Below are 23,329 nucleotides of genomic sequence, written 5' to 3' on the forward strand. Positions count from 1 at the left end.
GAACTGCACAGTTGCCTGCCAGCCTGTCCTCTCTGTCTGCGGAATAAGCCGAATTGTAACTCTCCATTAGAGAGTGATAGATACAGAGAGAGGAGGAGAGGGAAGGAGAGAGGAGAGAGGCAGAGAGAGAGACAGAGACAGAGGGAGAGAGACAGAGAGACACGCCAGCACACTGAGATACAGAGGAAGAAAAATCACGGGGAAAAAGGATGGGGAGAGAGAGGGGGGAGAAAAAGGATGCTCTCGGCACACTCATATGTTAGGTTTCTGTGCAAAGGCGGAAGGCTGCAGGAGCAGCAGCAGCAGCAAGCTTCTGGGCAGTAATTCTAACTATTGCCCATGAGCACCGTTGTCAGGACGACTTTGAAGAGGTGATATATTACTTATACGTAGAACACTCTAGCTCTGCTAAAACTGGGAGTGCAACCCCCCCACCCCCCGTTTTCTAATTTAGAGACTTGCATCTTTTTTGACACTCAGCACTACCAAGACACTGCTACTACAGGTAAGACGCAGTTCAGATTTATCTATTTGTGACATCATTGTAGTTTTACACACTTTAAGCATGATGACTTTTAAATATAATGCCTGGTTTACGTTGAACTGCTTTGTTTTATTTCTTAATTATTAGTCTCCCTTGAAGTAAATAATTTTATAAGAGAGCTGCAATTAAATGAGGGAGCCACCAAATCTTTCCTAATAGGAATGTGCACAATTGTTTTCATTTCCATGAGCTCTGAGTTCATAGTTAGGAACTTGATCTCAGACTGTGATCTAAGATGCGATTCATAATGTATATTATTTCTAAATGTATCCAGTTATTCACTATCACTTGTATAAATCATAATCCTTCCCTGACTACAGTGTTGTGCTATATACATGGTATGTAGTATTTTTTTTAACTTTTATAGTTTGGGGTAAACAGTGATGAGGAATATAACTTGTAGAGTTTGATCAGATCATTAAAATGTGGGTTAATTTACTCATCCAGGAGCATGTGCTGGGATAGTCTTACAAACAAGGTGTTGTCATGAGGGAAAAAAAAAAAAATATATATATATATATATATATAAATTAAGGCAGCAAACATGTAAAATGTTTGTAATATTAAGAGAAAATGCAACGATGTTGATAAATCATATATTTATTGATATAGAGTCTCAGGTTTGCTTTTTAAATTAAAATTGACCTTTGTCTTTATACCTGTGCTCCATCTTTACCTGTCATTATTTTTTAAAAATAAGATTAGCTCTTAGGTGAGGTCATTCAGTGTTGCTGACATTACTGAGAAAACTGAAACTACAGAAATATATTAAGAATGTGTATGGGTCTGTAGCATATAGGAGTAATATTGTCAACAGGTTTGTAAAATTTTGCTCTGCTGAGTTTTGACAAGAGCATCTTGTAGTGTTAGTCACTTGTAACTTTCATTATATTCTGCTGTCCCATTCAGGATACCAGCAACTTGGAAGTCTAATTACATTGCTGTATATGATCAGACCTAAAAGCACTGGGCAATTTTAGTTAGAAAGCTACTTTTTACTTGACATTTTAATTTAAATTAACATCAATTAATGTATATGTTTCCTATCATGGTGTGTCTGTAATACTCTATTAACTGTATTTAAATGAATTGCTCCTAATCGAATTCCCTAACCTGAAATACTTAACATGCTCGTAATTTGCAATCATTAGAGTTACACATGGTAGTTAATGGCTTTAACCCTTATATACAATAAAATGTGTAGCATAAGATTAAAGCACATCCTAGAGGACCACATGTTTAACAGTAGAGTATTGTGAAAATAGAAACATTTGCATGCAAAAATACATAATTCATTGGAAGGCTTGTGATTCTTGTTCCTGTGCATGACTTATTTCATTTTCCAATTTCACTTACAAAAGGTTTAAATCCATGGGAAGTGTATGTAAAATATTCAATTGACTGAGGATGTGAAAATTAAAGGAGGAAAGAATTATTACTGCAGTGACTTTTTTAGGACTGTTTGGAAGTTGGTAACTGGCATGAATGTAATGAATTCATTTTAGAGTTTCTTCTAAGGTGCACTAAAAAATCAAGAGAACTTGATGTGAAATATATGTCAATATGTGAAATTTTTCAGAAGAAAAAGTGAATGCTGAAAGAGTAGAGAGGAGGTTTACAGTTTGTAGAGGATAGAATATTTTCAGTAAATGTAATTGGTTTCTTTTATGACTGGCAGGGAAAAAGAGGTGTCAAGAATACCATTTCTCAGGCATGAATGAAATCCCAATGGCCAAATATCTGATGGAAAAATAACTCTTCTTTTTACTTAGTTACCATATTTGAATATGCAATTTCCAAAATTACATCTTGCCTGGAAGATCTCTTGGAATTATAAAGTGAGAAAAGTAACTTACAAACTATTCAGGTCTTTAAAGTTTATTAATGTTCTTTTTTTTTGACACACAAGACTTATATGAGTTTTCCCTTTTTTCTAAGGAATGCATATACTCAATAAAATGGTTTATGTGTGTCTTGAAACTACAATATTAATTTTTAAATTATTTACCCAAAGTTATTTAGTCCACTCATCCCTTTTCTTCCAGAAAAAGACATGTGCTAGATTTTCTTCTTTGATATACTACAAAAGCACCATATTTGTATTTATACATATCAAAGCAATGTGTGTAATTACATGAATTATTTACATTCAGTATCCTGCTCATTTTATCTTCATTTCCCCAAACTCTCTAGTTTTTCCAATTATATAAGAACTTTAAAAATGTCTGATAAGAGTAAATTCATAATTAACATGATTTCCAGGACCTTGGAATTTCAAACTATTTCACAGAGAAACTTTATTTTTAATTATAGAGAATATTCATCCTATTAATAATACTTCTAAATAATGATCCCAAAGTTGTCCAAAACATTGGCAGAAATATGTTCCTGCTCTCAATTTCTTTATGGTTTCATCTTTCTAATTGACAAAGTTTGAAAAAGTTTGCTTTCAGTACCATTTAAAGTTGAGCTACATCACAAGTAGGAAGTTATCTGGATCTTTAAAAACATGAGGTTAGGTGATAGAGTGATTATACCGTCTGAGACATTTGTTGAATTTCAATATGGCACAGAGCATATTGGCGAAGATGGAGCTTGGTTAAGTTAATTTTGAGGCTTTGGCTGATGCAATGATAGTGAAAAACAAGAGAATTTGTTTCCTAGGATCTAAGAGGAGTTTATACTCTGTTATCTGCATGAGCTCTTTTATAACTTGTTGACAGAGTCTGCCTTCATTGATGTGACATTGGTCTATTGAAATGTTCCTTCTTGATTTCTTCAGGAATTTGTTCTGGGGTATCAGATGAGTCTTTTGTTTGGACTCATGGACAGTTTCCTAAAACTACAAAAAAAAAAAAAAAAAAGAGAGAGAGAGAGAGAGAGAAGAAAGAAAAAAAACCCCATATAATTCCAAGCCCTTTTCATGATGACTTTAATATTGAAACATGAATAGAAATAGCTACAACTAAAATATTCTGAAGTAACAAGCTAGAATAAGTAATGAGAGACCTCCAGCTAGTTTTCTGGTTCAGTTACTTCACTTAAAAATATTCTTAGACTGTGCTGTGGATCCTGGAAATCAAAGCTCCTTACTGATCTTAGTGACATAATAGAACTGGCAAGAAGCAGCTTCCTCATGCTACCCATGGGCGCAAGTTAATGCTGACCCTTAGGAAGAATTTTTTGGACCAAATTAATTGTTGTATTTTTAAGTTATTTAAATGAAAAATATGAGTCTGTATAAATAAGTTAATAATCATAATTATAAATTGCTGATTGGCTATGTGGAAGTTAGTTGCAGTCTACATTTTAAAGATTATATTGTAGAAGCCTGACATAGTCATAAATATCCAATGTCAAAAAATCCGATCTCTGTATTCTTTTCACCAAATAATTAATAATATTTCTATGCACATATTACACAGCCATCCTTAAATATATAGTAACAGGTGTGTCCTGCTTCAAAGAGGGCTGGTACAGGAAAACCTGTTCATTCAGTAAAATGCTAAATTACAAAGTTTGTTATTAGCTTTAAAAGTACTTTTTTCCCCAAAAAACTAGTTAAAACAGTTTTTAAAGAACACATTTATTTAAATACATTCAAGATCATTAATTTTACCTAAAAAACGTGTTATTCTCACATTTTTAGGAGCCTGTCCACCAGGCAAAGTGAGGTAGATTTACAATGACAGTTACATGAGTGTATGTGTATACTCACAAATGGAAACAATTCTAATTTTAAAACGAAGTGCCCATTATTTACTTTCCTAAAACTGTGTACATGCAAAATGACAAAACCATCTCAGTTTATACAGTCACTTGTATGTTACATAATAGCACTATATATAGCAAGGTAAATGAACTTGCACATATGTAGAAAGGTTAGATTGTTAGTTTTATAGCATATGAAAGACAAAGATTAAAGAGGTTTTCTTACATGAACTTTCTTTACCAGATTAAAGGGTTTCTGACATTTTAAGAAACTTCTGTTCAGATTAGCTCCCAGTGTTTGCTTTAATCTGCAGAAGAAAATATTACAAGCTTTAAGGTTACTCTTAGAAGGATTCAGATTCCAATTAATTATTTTCTGATGATATATACATACATTGTAAATATAAACCATAGGGTTCCAATAGAAATTAATTCAATTTCTACAAAAGAAGACTGAAATCAATATTCTCTTTTAAGTATTATAAGAAAACATACTCACCATTAGGAAATTATTTAATGAAGGCAAACTTCTAGTTGTGATTAAAAGAGATATTAGCACTTCAAAAGAGAGTATGTGATGCTTAATCTTTGTTTAATAAACACAAAATATGACTTGGGGGTCCTTGAAAATTGATATTATTCCCAAGGTTCTTTTACTTTTTTGGAAAGCAAATAATCATTGATTTTTTTATAGAAAATATTTTAAAATAGATTAATTGTCATGTAATTAAATTTATTATTTCTTGAAACAGTAATTGTGTGAAATAAGGGGAAGACCTATGACAAGAATTTTAGTAAAAGTATTTCAGTTTAAAGTATCATTTTACATCCCTATTTGCTAAAACAAATCTGAAATCATATTTCCAGAATACATTTCTTATCATCTGGAACACCTATAGAATGCCATCACCATATCTTCCTTTTTTAAAAGCTAGTCTTGTAAATGATGGTTCATCTCCAACTGAAAACATGTGGTAAGTCCAGATGTTCAAACACAATCACTCCCCAAAGACTTACAGTTACAGGTTGATTCAAGTATGGCTGTGGATAAATATACACATCAGATCCCTAATTTAAAATTAGAATACAGGCTATGAAGTGCATAAAAATGGTGAGAGACCACAGTTGGCTGTGTCAATTCCTTGTTTAAATGAAAATGTACTTTCTGCCCCACCAATGTCACACATTGAGAGTCAATAAATTCTTACAAAAGTGTTAATATACATGTAAAAGGATACATAACAGATATGACAATATTATCTGAGTGAGAAACATGATTTACCCAGTAGCCCTATTTTAAATAAATTTTGAATGGCATTATTGGTCCAGTTGGGAAATTCCAGGTTTCAAAGGATTTAAAATGATTCATTTCTCTAGTAATTTACAGTAATTAAGGCATAGAGAAAGAAGTTGATTATAGGAATAATAACTTAATTGTTTTGATTTCCTAACCGTTTATTCAAACTTGAAACTAACAAGAAGAAAATCAGAAAGAGAATGCCTTTCCCTAAGGAAAGCTAGCACTTGCTTCCTAAGGATATTTATGATGCTTTACTGGTTAATTTATCTAGACAGATAAAACAAAAACAAGTGGTACAGGATGGAGCAATAGTGAAAACAGCAGACAGATTTACGAACCACAGGGTGACTCTCCTGGGACTTCCCCATAATTGAGTTATTTAAAATTATGCATTTCATTGCTTTATATTTTCCTTTTCTTGCTGTCCTCTTTTTATAGTCATATTTCCAAGAGTCTGAATAAGGGTAAGAAAACCCATCTTCAGCATTTTCTTAGTTCAAAATTTATTATGCATGTTGTAATCAGATCTCCCAAACCACTCAATAACTTTCCTTCTACTCAAGCACTGTCACCAAGCCAAAACTGTAAGGTTGAAATGACCAAGAGAAACTCTACCATCAGTGGTTGGTGCATGGTATTGGTTTCCACCTGTGTGGGGAAGGAAAGAGACTCTGCCTGGATGAAGGTCATGTTATCAGAAGCAGAGTCTTACAATGTAATTAGTCCCCTGATTTAAATCCATCTTAGGCCAATCTTTGGCCCACTCTACTTATATTAATGGAGGGCAGGCCTTATGAAGTTGGGGGAAAATAATCGAGTCTACTGAAAAACTCCATACAAGGGTTAGAAGCATGTGGCTAATATAATAGATACACAATAGTCTTCCCTATTTCTAATAGAATGGGGCAAGGGGAAAGAAGCCAAACAGATTTAATTAAGTGCTTCCACTTTTTAAACATCAGAGTGAGTAGGCCCTTAGTTGAGTTGTAATTAGAGAAATAGTTCCTGATCAAAGGGAACTTTCATAATTAATAATTACTACTACTGCTTCTGATGTTGCTGCTAGTAATACCGATTGAGTTTTTTACCATATACTATTCTAGACATATATGCATTACCCAATTACAAAAAAAATAGAAATCAAAATTAGTATCCCTGTTTAAAAATGACAAAATAGGCCTCTTTAAGTTAAATATTTTGCTAAAGGACTTATTCAGAATTGAAAAGCAGTTCTGTGCATCTCTCAAAATCTATAACCACTAGGATTTGATATTTACTATTTTAATCCAGGAATCTGCATACTGTTTAGTAGGAGTTAACAAGAGACACAATAGCCATTAGAAAAACAGAAAAGAAGCGAGCATAATAATATAAAGCTTAAAGGGTTTTAAAAATTTACATGTAGTTAATGAACTTTGGTAATCAATCCTTGCTAGCAACTATACTCCTTTTCCCTCTCTTTTTTGTCTATTTATTTTACAAGTCTGCAATATATTCTTCCTAAAAATGCTGAAACTGAACCATGTTCAATTTCCTTTCTCATTCCCAGAATTTATGAAGTAGTTATTTTCAACTAAATTGTCTAAATCATGGACATGTCAAAACATCAGTGTTATATCCTGTCATAAAAATGGGAATAGGTTCTCCTTATTGTGGCATAGCGCCTCCAGCCAAAAGCAATGGATCTGCTTGCTGCATTAAAGTCAGGCTGGTTCACTGGCCAAAGAGTTATTGTTCCTCAAACCTTCGTAAGATTTTAAAACTGGTACTATCTGTGCAATGCAAATTGTAATAATTTATTTATTGCTTTCTAGTCAATGCCAATCTTCATTTCAGCTATTACCACTTGAATCCTTTAGGAAAGCAAGGACATTGATCACTACAAATTATTAGCTAAATCACCTCAATTCATTTCGTGAAATTATTTTTAAAATTGTAGATGATACAGAATTTACAGATACCACAATCACTTTAACTACAATGTACACCTGCATTGTAGTGATAAAGTTTTATGATGTTTTTTCATGGGAGAGTCTCTAAACGCTTACCTAATTAGTCCCTTGATTTATATCTGACAAGCTTTAGCCCCCTCTACTTAAAATAACAGAGGTCAAACCTTGTAAATCTTCATTCTACATAGTCTTTCCCAATCCTTTAGTCTAGAAACATTCATGTATGTGTATATGTGTGTTTTAGTTTAAATGAATAGGTGGATAGGTGAGCAGATAAAGCAAACGTGTCCACATAGAAACTCTAAGATTTGTTGATTTGTTTGCTCAGAATGAAATTTAAAGGCTATTATAAATATCTACATTTGGCAAAATTCAGAAGACTTATCTACATCTAGCAAAATTCAAAATATTAAGAGGGAGTGTTGTAAGAAGTCACAAAAATTTAAAAGTAATTCATAACTTTCTTAAATTTGCTGAAACTACATTTAGAGCAAATCAATACGGATAGCTATGTGACTCAGTCGGGTAAGCGTCTGACTCATGGTTTCAGCTCAGGTCATGATCTCATGGGTTATGAGATGGAGCCCCACATCTGGCTCACACTCAGCAGGGAGTCTGCTTGAAGATTCTTTCCCTCTGCCCCGCCCCCCCCACTCTCATGTGCTCTCTCTCTCTAAAATAATAAATCTCTTAAAATTTTTAAAAATTAAAAATAGAAGAAATCAATACCTTAGAATAGTGAAAGGCACTCTTGCACTAAATTGGGTGTAATCCTATCATGTAACAGTTACCTATATTTCATGGATTGTCAAGTTTTAATTTTTGATTACATATTTGGCTTTCTTTCCTCTTTTTCAGAGAGAAAGCTTATTATAGTCCTGCCCTTCTTTGATTATAAGAATGTTTGGAGGGTATGGAGGTTGGTTGGATGAATGAATACTTAGCATCTATACTTTCTTTGACAATACTAGATGAAATATTACTTACTGCCACTTAGCTTTGAATGTTGTTCTGACAGGGTTACAGTAGCCACAATTCTCAGCTGTCATCATGTTAAGAAACAGGAATCAGTTTGTTACTGACAGATTTCCCACACCATAACTGGTTTTTAAGACAAACGTGGAGGCAAAGAGCTGGAGATGCAGGTTCAACTCAGATTCATCAAGTATGCTGATCAAGGATATCTAATAGAATTTGGCTAAGATACATGTCTGCACATGAATTAGCTGCATGTTAGCTTAAAATATTGGTTTAAACTCAATAATAAAATAACAAAGTAGTTTTGGATTATAACCCAAGGTATAATAATTATTCATATTCCATTCTAATACAAATAAATGATTGAAAAATACATAAGCAGGAGGATAGGCAAATCTCCTATACAGAAGAATTCCAAATAATATATATAAATAGTTTGCCCTGAAAGAGGAGAAGCATGACTCTCCACTCCTTAACTGTTGGATGCTCCTAGTGACTTCATTCCATAGTGTATCTTCTGGAAGAGGGAGAGGATTTTTATAGTGAAGAAAAATGTATAAGCTAACGTATGTAGATTCCTTGTTTAAATGAAAATGTTCTTTCTGCCCCATCAGTGTAGCACATTTGAAAGAGTCAATGAAATCTTACAGAAGTATTAATGTATATGTAAAACTACCTCACTACCACACCATGTCAGCCAGGTGGTCAAAGTCAACATCTGCAGCATATCAAATAAAAACAAATCCAGACTTAGATAAGGAGAAACTTTATTCAGAAAGATTTGTAATGGGAAATCGCTCTAATCTTGGAAATCAGCAAGTGCCTCACAACTAGACAGTAGGGGCTCCTGGGTGGCTCAGTTGGTTAAGCGTCTGCCTTCAGCTCAGGTCATGATCCCAGGGTCCTGGAATTGAGCCCCACGTTGGGCTCCCTCCTCAGCGGGGAGCCTGCTTCTCCCTCTCCCTCTGCTCCTTCCACCTGCTCGTTCACTCTCTCTCTTTCAAATAAATAAATAAATAAATAAATAAAGTCTTAAAAAAGAAAAAAAAAACACCAAACCTAGACTGTAGGAGCTGTTCTTCTATAGAATAAGAAGGAATAAGCGGTGAGTAAGAAGTTGGGTGTTAATGGGCTGAATCGTGTCCACTCCAAATTTATATGTTGAAGCCCTAACCCCTAGGACCTTAAAAGATATGGCCTTTAGAGGGGTAATGAAGGTGAAATGATGTCAAATGGATGGGCCCTATAGCAGTCTGATGGGTATCCTTCTATGAAGAGGAAATTTGGACACACTAAGAGACACCAGCAGTGCACACACCCAGATGAAAGGTCCTGTGAAGATATAGTGAGAAGACAACCATAAGGAGATCTGCAAGCTGAGGAAAGAAGCCTTGGAAGGAACCAAACCTGCCAACACCTTGGTCTTTGAGTTCTAGCCTTTAGAACTGAGAGAAAATTAATTTCTATTGTTTAAGCCACCCAGCCTGTGGTGTTTTGTTATGGCAGCCCTAGGAAATAATACACTTGGCAAATGAGGGAGAAAATGACCAGTGTGGCTTGATAGGAAATGTGTCTCACTGTGGTCAGCCAATTTTCAGGAAAATAAGGGGGCACATCCTGCATTTTAGTGCTTGCTCAGGCTTGGGGGCAAGCAAAATGCAGGGGTCCCTGGAAAGGAGAGAAGCCTGACAAAAATCTGGTCAAGACAATGCAGAGGGTAACAAATGGGCAATTGTGAACACTTGGTCAAGTGATAAGTCATGTAGATAGTAAGTTCCCTGGATACGATGTGATAAGAATGGCACTTCACCTTTGTTGTCTTCTTTCTGAAAACCCATAACCTCAGCATAATCATGAAAAAAAAATTAGACAAGTCAAAACTGAGGATATTCTACAAAATACCTGACCAGAATTCCTCAAATCTGTCAAGGTCATAAAAAATAAGAAAAGTCTTAGAAACTGTCATAAGCAAGAGCCTAAGGAGACGTGATTATTAGATAAGATCCTGGAATTTTTTTAAAAATGGCATTAGGTAAAAACTAAGGAATTCTAAATAAAGTATACCCTTTAGTAGCAATGTCTTGATATTGGTTCCTTAACTGTGACAAATGAACCATAGTAATGTAAGATGATAGTAATAGGTAAAATTGGGTGTGGAGTATATGAGAATTTTATGTACTGTCTTCACATCCTTTCTGTAAATATGAATCTATTCTAATATAAAAAGTTTACTTAAAATAATGACAGAAACAAAGAATCTCAAGAATAGTCTGTTTTCAACAAGATAGCACAATTCCATCATTAAAAAAGTTTAAATCTGCCTTGAAGTATTGCTTTAGCTATTATCACTCATGATTCAGCTACCACTTTAGCAGACTGTGGTTTTGGTAGAAAGTAAAGTATTTCTGCATTTACCAAATTCTATGAAAGGAAAATTTATTTGCTTTATGCAAAGTGTCAATCTATGCAGAATTTAGAATGCTGACTCATGTACCTTTCCTTGCAGAACATCTTTTCCCCCAAGTCTCCAACACAACTTCATTTTGTCTGGAAACCTACAACCAGGTCTTCACAGATTCTTTTCAATGACCATAGTTTTCAGGGTCATTTTTGACAGGGGCCCTTTTTGCCCCCAATGCTAAGCCTCCCTCCATGTCTACCTTACTAATTAATCTGTTATTTTATTAATTTAAAACAATTATTTTTGCATTCTTATAATACATATAACACTAAATGCAATCCATTTGATAAGAATCTCACCTTTTCTTTCCAGGAACAACAAGAACAAAGTCTGTTCCATTTAACTACTCTTCTTGTACTTAAATAAAAAGTAATTTTTTTTCTGCCTCTGGTACCATTCCCTACATGTGCAGAGAAATGAATGCTGACTTTGTTTCTAAGTGTCAGGAAGCATTGTCTCATTGCAGTATTTCCATTGATAAAAATACTTTTATGAACCATTGTCAAATCAGAGCTATCTCCCACTTAAGAAATCACCCTGCAAGGATACTACAGAAATAGCTTTTGTGCCTATAGACTTGAAAATGTTATCACACTCTTCACTTGGCATTTGTATTTAATTGTGTCTTGCTTTGAATTTTTAAAAAAATCATTTCTACTTTCTTAAGGATAACCAAAAAGGGAAATAAGAAGAAAGCTGACTGGGCAAAAGATAGTCATTTGATTTTACTGGCTATTTGTCATTTTGCTGCTCACTTCATAATTAAAATCTGATTACCACAGGACAAAAAATCTCCCAAGAATAATAATACTATTATTTGACAGATTTTTTTATTCTTTGAAAAAATGGGTTCATGCTGGCAAGTTTAAATTACTGTAGGTATAGAATTTTATTTTTCCTGGGTTCAATAATTTAACGTGATTAGCCTTTTGGAAAATGAATATAATATTTCAGTAGCTCAAAAATATGATCTGTGTGTATGTATTACACTTAGAGTTTAATTAGGGAACTAATGAGCTGCGATTGGCAATCTGATTGGTGAGGAACTGGTACAGTAAATTTCTATTAGCAGACTTGGATATTTCTCTTCCAGCTCTGCATTCACCCAACCTAGAATATAGGAATTATTACATTGGACACCTGCCATCCTGGTCTTTGGAAGCCATCCTTCTGTAAAACCACCGAATTAATTATAGCTCAGAGTAAGGGAGTACTAGAAGATTCAACTACTTGTGAATTTACCTTAGAAGAGCAAACCATAGAATAGATTAAATATGGCTATTAATTAGATATAAGTGAACTAATTAACAGAAATAAAGCTTGATGTACAGAATAATTTAGCTACAATTTATATTTTTATAAGGGTAGACGTATATACATACATGTATTTGTAGTATAGTATTCAGTATTGCTGGTGAATGGAAGAGATACTCATTTTCAGTGTCATTGACTTTGCTTTGGAAATCAGAAATATTTGTCACCTTTCTATGCAATTCACAAACTTGATGTAATTATAACTTCAACACACACACACACACACACACACATATTTAGCACGAGTGTACTTCTCATGATTTATAGCAAATTCATGCTTTAAAGCATTTTCCACACTTCCAACTGTATGGGTCTTGTTGTCACAAACATCATAAATTCTAACAATAATCCTATCAAATGGACAGCTTGAATTGAGAGTGAATCAACTATCTCATTGGCTATTGTGAATAAAACCAACATTCCATTGTTAGATTTCATTTCGGTATCATTGAACCATTATTTATAAAACATTAGATTTTAGATCTAGTCAATAAAAGACTTAACACAGAATTTTATTTTCTTGTTGAAAGCCAGCAACTTTGTTTAGACAGTAAAGCTTGAATCAGAAATAACAGTAAATGTGCCAGTATTTACTTACTAATGAAATAAGTAATGATAAAAACAATATTAATAATACAGCTCTTGTGTTCTACACAGGCATTGTGTAAAGCAGTTTACCATTATTATTATAGTTTATCCTCTTAAAAATCCTATGTTGTTGTTATTGCCATTTTTAGTAATGAAGATTAGAGACCAAGAAGTTTAATAATTTGCCCAAAGATACAAATACAGTGAATGCTGAGATTGAATTTGAACCCAGCCACACCTTTTATAATTTTTCTGGACTACAATTTAACTACCTGTGAATGAGCAATACTTTACATGGAAAAGACAGAAAACTGATGAAAAGGGTGTGAAAATTAATTTGAAGTGAAATGAAATTCATTGTTAAAGAACAATGTTGGTTCATCATTTCTACAGTACATTGTAACTCAATTCTGCAGTTATTCCATAATGAACTGTTTTCCCAAAATGACCACTGCTATAGAAAAAGAAGTATATCTCTTCTTAAAACACTGATATGTAAAATTAAAATATTATTAGAAAAAATCATTTTTTTCTATTAGGTGCTCTATATTATATATATATATATAATTATATGTTATATCTATTATATACATTAGTAGTGGAATTCTTTTTGTGTAGTGGTTGCTTAGATCACTAGCTAAGAGATGGGGGCAGGTGAATTAGGAGAGGAAATAGCAGAGGAGTTCAATTAAAGGTAAATTGAGCCAACTGAGGATCAATCCAAAACGAAGGCTAAGAGCTCTGAGTAGATAATGTAAATCAATAGAAAATATGATTGGACTGCAAAAGGTGTGATTTTTCAAGCTGCTTTTCAGGAAACTCTCTATTGTGTAAATTAATATCCCTGAATTTATTTCTAAGAAGTTTGCAGGTGGCATTTTCTTGAGTTCCCCTAATCACCACGCCAATTTCTATCCCATATGTCCCAAACATAATCTTGTATAAACTTTCATTCCACATTCTAGATTTCAACAAACATTTGAGCACCTATATGGGCAAAATAAAATGTTCGGTGTCAATAATACAGTAATGGACATCTAATATGGTGAATATTAGCTCATAGCCCATAAACACGCATAACCCAGTGTTGAGTGAATGATTAGAAACCCCAAACAGATTGTCAACATACCAAGTACTACTACAGCTCAGCTCAAATGCTACGTGCTAGATAGGTCCTGCCTTACCTAATCATGGAGGAATTATTAATTTAAATTATACTTTAGATGAAACTACTCATCTCTAACCCATGCTTGGCCTCCTTATAGAAATTCATTTCAGACCCGAAAGCAGCCTCTTAAGAAAGCCATCTCTCAAAAACTCTTTTAGAAAATGAGCTTGGGGTTCTGGGTTTTATATATTCTCATTCTTTCCAGCTGTGTGTTATACTGGCCTGGCTTTTGTTTCCTCTTCTTTAAAATAAGGATAATAATTGTGCTTATCTTATAATTTGGAGTGAGAATTGAATGAGTATATGTGAAATTCTTGCAGAACACATAAATGTCAGCAAGAATTATTCTTAGGCTATATCTCCATAATGTGACTAGTTTTTAATGTTTAGTTGAATAGACTATTTAGTTGATTAGGTCAATGATTCATGAAGAAATAAGAGAAGGCCTCAAACATATGAGACACTTTAATTTTATTTTGACTGTGAAATCTTAAAATTATTAACTAAAATTCACAAGATCTCAATCTTTGATAATTCTTAAAGAAACTGAGATCACCTTATTTTTCATTAGTAAAGCAAAACTTTCATATTTCCATCTTGAAGAGCATTGTAGAGGGCATTTTGTCATTGTTATTTAATATAGTTCTTGGAAAATGAAACATCCATCATCTCCTTTTGACTGCAGTTAAGGCCTTGAATGAAAAAGTGTGGATACATGAACACAACATGTCTGTTAAAAAATATCAGAATCCTAAAACAGTCATATTCTAAGTAACTGAATAGAAAGATTTTAAGTAGTGGAAATACGATCGGCTTTCTTCCATTTAATGTCTCTTTTCACACACTATGGATTTTTATAGCTCTAGAAAAATATATGCATTTCCATGATGACATATGCTATTCAAAAGGCTGGTTTTCAGGAAAGAAAGTGAATTAGAAATACTCTCCTCTAGCAAGGCATCTTAACCTGGGGAGCAGATTATTGATCTAGGTTCTATCCATGGATGGATCAGTGTCTGTGCACTATTATAAATTTTATTATTACCTGATGGACATGTATACATGTGCATTTTGTACTTTTCAGTTTTCATCAAATTCTAATATAGCATGACTTTGGATGGTTAAGAACAACTGTCATAGAAGACATTTTCACAATTGCTTCCAACTAAATGAGATTGTTTACCGTAATGCGTTCTCTTTTGCCTTTATTTCTTCAGATCTGTGATAGCCCTCATCAATCCCTTTCAGATTCAGAGCTTCGATATCATTTCACTGTAAAGAATTCATAAATCTCTCTCTCAAGTCCCAAGTTTTCTCTCAAGCATCATCAAGTGGATAAACATCCCCAACTAGATTAGACTCAATTGTTCTAACACTCGATGGCACATTTTCTCTTTCAGACATGCATTCTTCATTCTTATTAATGGAAAAAATCCTAAATAATTCATCATGGTGTTTTTCATACAGTTATTGAAATAACTAATCTTTAGTTGTGACTGTTCATTTGTCTCATAATAAAGTGGGATGGTGGCATAGAGATGAAATTTTGTTGACAATACTGAAAACAGGTGTTTGAAATAGATTCATTGTGATGTGGGCTAAACTAAGAAATTTATATTTTGTGGTCGGATACTTTTTTACAAAAAGAAATACGCATTTGTTACACATTTTTAGAGAATTCAAGCAGTACAGGGATGAGTGAGGAGCAAACAGAATAGCTTATTTGAATGGAATAGGGATTAGTTAATAAACTAGTCTGGATGTGCTGTATCTATTAGCTATTGCTGCATAACAAACCATGCAAAATTCAGTGGTCTTTTTTTTTTCCCCTCACAAGTCTGTCAATTGGTTCGTTGTTTCGGCTGATCTGATCTAGTAATGGCTGGGGAACTTGGACTTGCTCATACATCTCTGGTTACCTAGTCAGCCAGCCAGGAGTTGATTGGTCTAGGATGGTGATGGCTGGGATGAGTCAGTTCTTCTGCACCTGGTTTTCAATCCTGTAGCAGTCTAACCCAGACATGATCTCATGCCAATGGCAGATATACAAAAGAAGTATAAATGTGCAAGTTTACTGTGAAGCCACTGCCAGGGTCAGATTTTTTTATTGCCCAATTGAGCAAAACAATTAACACAGTCAACTCAGATTCTGTGTGGTAGAGCTCAATCAAAGGGCAAGATTGCAGAGAGGGCATTAGTGAGAGCCATCAGTGCAATTAGTATACCACAACTCAAGTTATGCTACTATTGTGACAGTTGACTCCAAATCTCAGAGAATTGACACACATGGCAGAGATTTATCTTTCTGCTATCATAGTCACTCGTGAATACAATCTGATAGAGGCGCCATCTTTATTCCAAATGATGTGCAGGATTGTTTTTAAAAGAAAATGATTGAAAAAATCTAAATTCCCACTGTGATGGGACTGGTTAACTGAATTATGGTGTATCTATTTCATTGAATAATATGTAACTGCAAAATTAATTAGGGAAATGTGTTGATATGCGAATATATGTAAGATACGTATTTTAGAAAGATATATAAAAGGATGAAGAATATGTTGGCCCTGGCATTAGAAAGGGGAGAAGAAAGAATATGCACACACACACACACATGTGCAGAGAGGCTCTTGGGTGTTCGTAAGTCTCCTAGAAGTATAAACAAAAAAGAAAAAATAATGGTATGGGAATAAGTTGGAAGAAAACCAGGAGTCAAAGGAAGTCTTTTCAGAGAATATCTTTTTATGCTTTTTAAAAAGGTTTTATTTAAATTCTACTTAGTTAACAGACAGTGTAATATTAGTTTCAGGTGTACAACATAGTGATTCAGCACTTCCATACATCAGCCGGTGCTCATCACAGGTGTACTCCTTACTCTCCATCACCTATTGAACCCATCCTCCCACCCCTATTTTTATGTTTTTTGAAGTTTGAACCATGTAACTTATCAGTTATTGATAAGCAAACAAAAATGTCATAAAAAAGGGAAAACAAAAATAGCATGGATTGCTGCCAGATACCTGTATTCTAATCCTGACCTACCTCTAAATGATGAGAATTCAGTTAATTTACATAACTTCCATACACTAGGATTTTCACCTGTAAAAGTAAGGAATAACAATACCTCCCCCACATAATTGCTATGCAGTTTAAATGGGAGAAACTATGTAATGCACTTAGGTGGTATTTGACACATCATAGCTGCTTAATGAGTTTAATATTTTCGCGGCCACTATTGTTCATTTCATCATTTAATCAAAAAGATTGCAAGATAGCTAAGGTACAAGTTAAGTTGGATTTCCACTGAGAATGCTGTTCTGTTGGAAAATACTAGCAAGGTCTTTCTTTTACTTGTGATATAACCTTTGCTCTCTTTCTGTTATCTTCCTATCTTAATATAATTGAGAGATCAAAATCAACTATCAAAACATGGCAAAACATAACCATATTCTCTAATATTTTGCTAGAATTTTTGGTTACTCCTTCCTTATGTTAGCTGTATGAAACAAACGAATTCGAGACTTTCTCTGTGTAGAAAATTTAGTGGGGTGATATTAGGTTTTCTAGTGGCAGAAATTTGCACTTTTTGTTTGATTATTTTTGTTTTTTGGATCTTTGTAGTTTCAGATGTTGCAAGAGTTAGATAATACTATGGTGCCCTTTGCTGAAGAGTTCTTAACCTTTTATATAAACAGATGAGTTGGCTTTTATTTTAAAGCTTGTGCTTTGGGTATCTTATTTAATAGTTTGAGAAGGTTATTTTTTTTAATTGTCTGTCTGTTTTAGACAATGGAAGTTTCTTCCCCCCCCAGTCAAAAAACTGAACATAGATTGAGTATTATATGACATCAAGAAATTAATGTTAATTTTGTTAATGTCAGTGTGAATATCTAATACAATATTCTATTCATAATTTTAGAGATGCCTACTAAAGTTTTAATGAGTAGGATTGCTTACACTGTATCAATTCAGCCTCAAAAAACCAGAAAAATAGGGGCGCCTGGGTAGCACAGTTGTTAAGTGTCTGCCTTCGGCTCACGGACTGATCCTGGTGTTCTGGGATCGAGCCCCACATCAGGCTCCTCTGCTGGGAGCCTGCTTCTTCCTCTCCCACTCCCCCTGTTTGTGTTCCCTCTCTCGCTGGCTGTCTCTCTCTGTCAAATAAATAAATAAAATCTATTAAAAAAAACACAACAGAAAAATAAGTGTGGTAAATTCTTGATAATTGTTGAATCTGAGTGATAGATTTTGTAATTTTAAGGGTACTTAAACTTTTTCATAATGGCATTTTAAAAAATCTAGACAAATTCTGTATTCAGATTACTTCCCATCATTCTCATCTGACCTTCAAAAAAAATCCAACCTTGAACATTGACCCAGTGTTTTAGGGGTATAATTTATGCAAGAAAGCCATCCTCAGAGCCCCACTGATCAGAATTCACCGAGAGGAAAAGCTTTCAGTTCCCAACATATTCTTCTTTCATGTTGAACTTCCATGTTTTACAAAGGACAGCTCTGGGTCAGATCATATTTATTCTGACTCTTTTCTGGCTAGAGTAAACACTGACGTAAGGGAAGGATGAAGGCAATTAACCAATACTTGCAGCCTCTAAGACATTTCATGCATAAGCATCCCTAGTCTCATTGTTATTTATCTTGTTAAGAGTAAAATGAACATGGGTGTAAACAAGAAAAAGAATTTTACATTTACTCTTTAAAAATGAAGAGAATGCCATGTAAAGCATAAACTAAGAAACTTCAATAAATAACAACGGCGCATATCTGTCAAGGAGGAATTCATTGTTTATTAATCATAAACTGGATTTTATAATGGTTTATATGTGTTTCAAAGTCCTATTTTTCCAACCCCCAAATGAGCAGCGTTTTTTCCTAATTAAATTGGATTTCTTCCAGTATGCTTTGGAATACTCACCAAGATTTATTTGTATTTTTATCCATGTGGCGAAAGTAATATAAATAGCAGGTATAAAGATTTTCCTTCGGCCATACTTAAAATTTTAACTGAAAAATTCCTCTATATTAATGTATTCCAGCCACTTGACAAGATAATGCTCCTCTGATGTTGTGTATCTGATCTAACCTTTTGTCTTTGTCAGGAAAGGAAAGATTTTTCTTGGAGATATCTGAGTTTAAAAGAATGCAGTTTGTCTCCTTAATAGTCAGGTCAGGGAGTTGTGGCATGGTATGTGCTATATTTTGGCACAGGCATATGCCACTTAAAATGAAGTGGTTCATTTATAATGTAATAAGAACACTGGCTAAATTTGTGTTCCTACATGGGAACAGAGAAGTCAAGTAAAGGTTTTAATTTAAACAAAAAATCCCGACTTGCAGTGTTGCTGAGTTTTTGACAGTTGCTGATTTGATTGGCCATCTTTCATTAGTCACAGGAAGCATTAAAGCCTTTCTGGAATTTAAGTTCATCAGGGATAGAATCAGCTATTGTTTGTCCTTACGCATGCTTCACTTGTTCTTCTGATTAGTAATAATCCTTAATATTCTATTACTAAAATCTTTGTTTAATAGGAAACTCTGCCTAGTTATAACCTCAAGCTATAATTTGAACTCCTACAAGTTCAAGAGGACCACTTTTTTAATTCATGGCTTCTGAATAAAAGATAATAAGTGCTCTTTTAAACTCAGTGAGAATTACTGAAAGAAACCTACACTCAAGGAGATTAATTTTCCCAAAGATCAAAAACTATAAGTTTATTATTTTGGTGAAACTATATTGTCCCTCCTATTCTGATTTCTCTTCAGTTAACATCAAAATATCCTTATGTTTGTCTTATTTACTTATCAACTATATAAAAATGAAGTAAAATATTGTGTTTCAGTAACATAATACTATTTGAATAAAGTTATTAGTATTTAAAGTATTTTTCTTAAGCTATTCATCTAAGAGAGTATGGTTCATATTATATCTTTAGACTATCTTATCATTTACTTTTCTGGCAATTAGTCATTTTACAGCTATCATTGAAAATTAAGGCCCTTGACTTTTAGTTTTAACAAGCAGAAAAATGACTTAACATGGCATATGTCCTTTATTCTAGAAAATGTCTACATAACTGTTTGGAACATAAACATACATCAATCACCAGTAGTTATCCTCTGTTGCACACCTGGGTAGGTAATAATACATGGGTTTCTAGTAATTCTAGCTTGCATTGTTATACTTGATTTAAAAATGATTATTATTGTACTATATGTTCTTTCAAGGCTCTTCTACTTCCTTTCCCTTTAATTTTACTGTCATGGAGGTTAAAGCTGAGAACTAAAAAAAAAAGTGATTCTATTATGCAAGAAAAAAAATATTAATTTTATTATTCTTTAAATGAGGTAATCATTTAAGCAATTTTAAGCTATTTTCCCCCAATAAAAGCATTTTTGGGGTCTATGTTAAAAGAGTAAGTGTTATTAAAGATAAACCACCACAATTGAGTAAAATGACGAAACATTTATGAAAAGATTGTCTAAAATCAGATTTAGATGATCATATAATAAGCTTTGGAACACATATCATCTTGTAATGTTTTAAGTTCCAAAATACAAATATTGAGAATCTCTTTATAATACCAAATTCCTGCTAACCTAGAATGGTAGGAAAAGGGACTTTTCTGTTTGAGTATTCTGATTAAAATGGGTTTATTCTTCTATTAAAATATTATAAGATACAAAGTATGCCATATCTAGTTTCATTTTTCATTGGCAGCTCAGAATATAATGAATTATATGTATAGTTTATCTTTCTGAACAATTTTACCATAAAATTGCTAAGCTTTTTAGTTGTCAGTATTCTACGTAAATAGGACATTACTCTTGTGAATAATTATACCATGTATGATTACTATTCATGGCACAGGTAGTAGAATAATACAGTCTTAAGAAATGGTAGAGACCAGGGCGCCTGGGTGGCTCAGTTGTTAAGCGTCTGCCTTTGGCCCAGGGCGTGATCCCAGGGTCCTGGGATTGAGCCCCACATCGGGCTCCCTGCCCCTCTGGGAGCCTGCTTCTTCCTCTCCCACTCCCCCTGCTTGTGTTCCCTCTCTCGCTGGCTGTCTCTCTCTCTCTGTCAAATAAATAAATAAAATCTTTAAAAAAAATGGTAGAGACCTTATGGATCATCTAATGAGCAATTACTCTTCTGTTAACATGACCCACTTTAAAGTATCCTCAGTGGTCTGCTGGCCAGAGACACAACATCTGAGGTGATAAGTCTGCGTCTTCTGAGGGAGCACAGTCCATCATTGCAGTTAGGTTACTAGAAGTGTCTTCCCTATGGCAGTCAAAAATCTTCCTCCTTCTCGCTTCAGCATAGTGGTCCTTTCATTTTATCTCCCTCTAGACTACTGCCTAATCCTTCATGTGGCAGGACTTCCTGCATGCCATCTCATTCATTTTCTCCACCACTCTGGGAGGGTAGCATGAGTGTCATCACCCTTGGCTGAGGATATGGAGAAGCAGAGATGTCAAGTTAATTAATCAAATCACACAGTTGGGATTATGCTCCAGTCAGTTTAATTTCAATCTAATCTTCTTTCCAAGACACTTGCATTTCTCCATTTTCTTAATTTGGATAGAGCTGGTGAGTCCCCAGTGAGATTCTGTATGTAGGGTTAAGTGGGTTTTATGACATGGTTTTGGTTTCCTTGCCATCCTGGCCAAGTTCCTCCAAACGGTTTCTACTGGTCTCTTAATTTGTATCCCTTTATTTCCTCCCTTCATTCTCCCTTCCATACTTCCTATAAATATTGGGGGAGCACCTACTTCTTGCTAGGCACAAGGCATAACATAGTGAATAAGACTGACATGGCCCATGCTTTCATGGAGCTTACAACCTAGTGGAAAAAGTAAGCATTTTTAGAAAAAGATTGTCATTATAAGGGCAGTAAAGAAAACATACTCAGCACCAGGAATAATAGGGATTTTGTACATTTGGGTAAAGGAGCAGAAGACTTTCTTGAATAAGTGACATTTCTTCATTCTTCAGCTTTACCTTAAAATTTCAGTGATGTCCTTAACATCTCCCTTTAAAAAAATCTCCTTTAGGATGATTTTTCCCAGTTACTAGTTCTCTGCCTCCATGTCTCCGTGTCTATATCCATTTATGTTGCAACTGAGTTAGTCTGGGCCTAATGCATTGTTTACATTCATAGCAACTACTTGTCTGTACCATAGCTCTGACAAAGTACATCGAAGATAAATTTTGGCATTTGCTTTTCCACTAGAGTGCAAGCTCTATGAAGAGGACTTGCTTATTCATATTTATAAATGCAAGTTTTGGTATGGTGCTCAGTATATGGTACTTAATAAATGCATCCTTGAACTGAAATGATAATCGATCTTTAGGTAAGGTCTTTTAAACATATCCAAACAAACCATTTTTCTTCCGTGTTTTGCCATCTTTTTATTCATTTGCTTAGTCAACACTTATTGACCATTTAATAGAAGCCAAGTGCAGTGGTAGGCACTGAACAAGATCATTAAAATCCTTGTATTTTCTGGGTCTGACAGTCTATAAACGTTAGAACTCATCACTGGCTAATCATATTTTAGAACATAATCTCATTGTCATCATGTTACTTTATAATAACTGTTCAAATTACATTCATCAACATTTTACAATTCCTGATTTTGTCCTGGATTTCCCATAGGAACCTTCAATACAGGTTATGAATATAAATTGTGAAAGAAGGAGAAATGGGGAGTGTGAAAGAGAGGGAGAGAGTAAGTTTGAAGGTTATTAGAGAAATATACATGCAAACACACACAAAACAGCTATACTATATCAATTGCCTTTTGATTGCCTTTCCAATTGGTTGTGTTTTATGGTTATGTATATACAGAATAATAAATAGAAACTTGTATTATCTGTTATGAAGTCTCCCCAAAGCTGCACTAGTGTTCCCTGTCAAAACTGGGTCTAAGCTTTTCCCTGCTGAGAATATGACTTTGTCATCATTAAGTATTCCCCACCACCAATGCACATGCTAAACATAACTTTGGAAAATGAATCAAGGAGACTTCTAATGTAGGGTTTTAATCAATGGCCACCTCATTAATAAAATATCATGGTAGTAGTTAGCAATATCAGTCCACCTAGCCCTGCAAACTTGGTATCCAAGTCACTATGTTGGGGTTTTATACATTTGTATAACTTGCCCCTTCCTGGAATATCCTTTGCAACAAACTGTTTCCTCTTCCTCAAAACCCACTTTTAAAATAAGTGTCTCATGGGGTTGGATAGCATCAAATATTTGGGAAAAGCTGGTACAATAAATGTTAGTCT

The sequence above is a fragment of the Ursus arctos genome, unplaced genomic scaffold (assembly GCF_023065955.2).
Source record: "Ursus arctos isolate Adak ecotype North America unplaced genomic scaffold, UrsArc2.0 scaffold_15, whole genome shotgun sequence".
NCBI lineage: Eukaryota > Metazoa > Chordata > Mammalia > Carnivora > Ursidae > Ursus > Ursus arctos.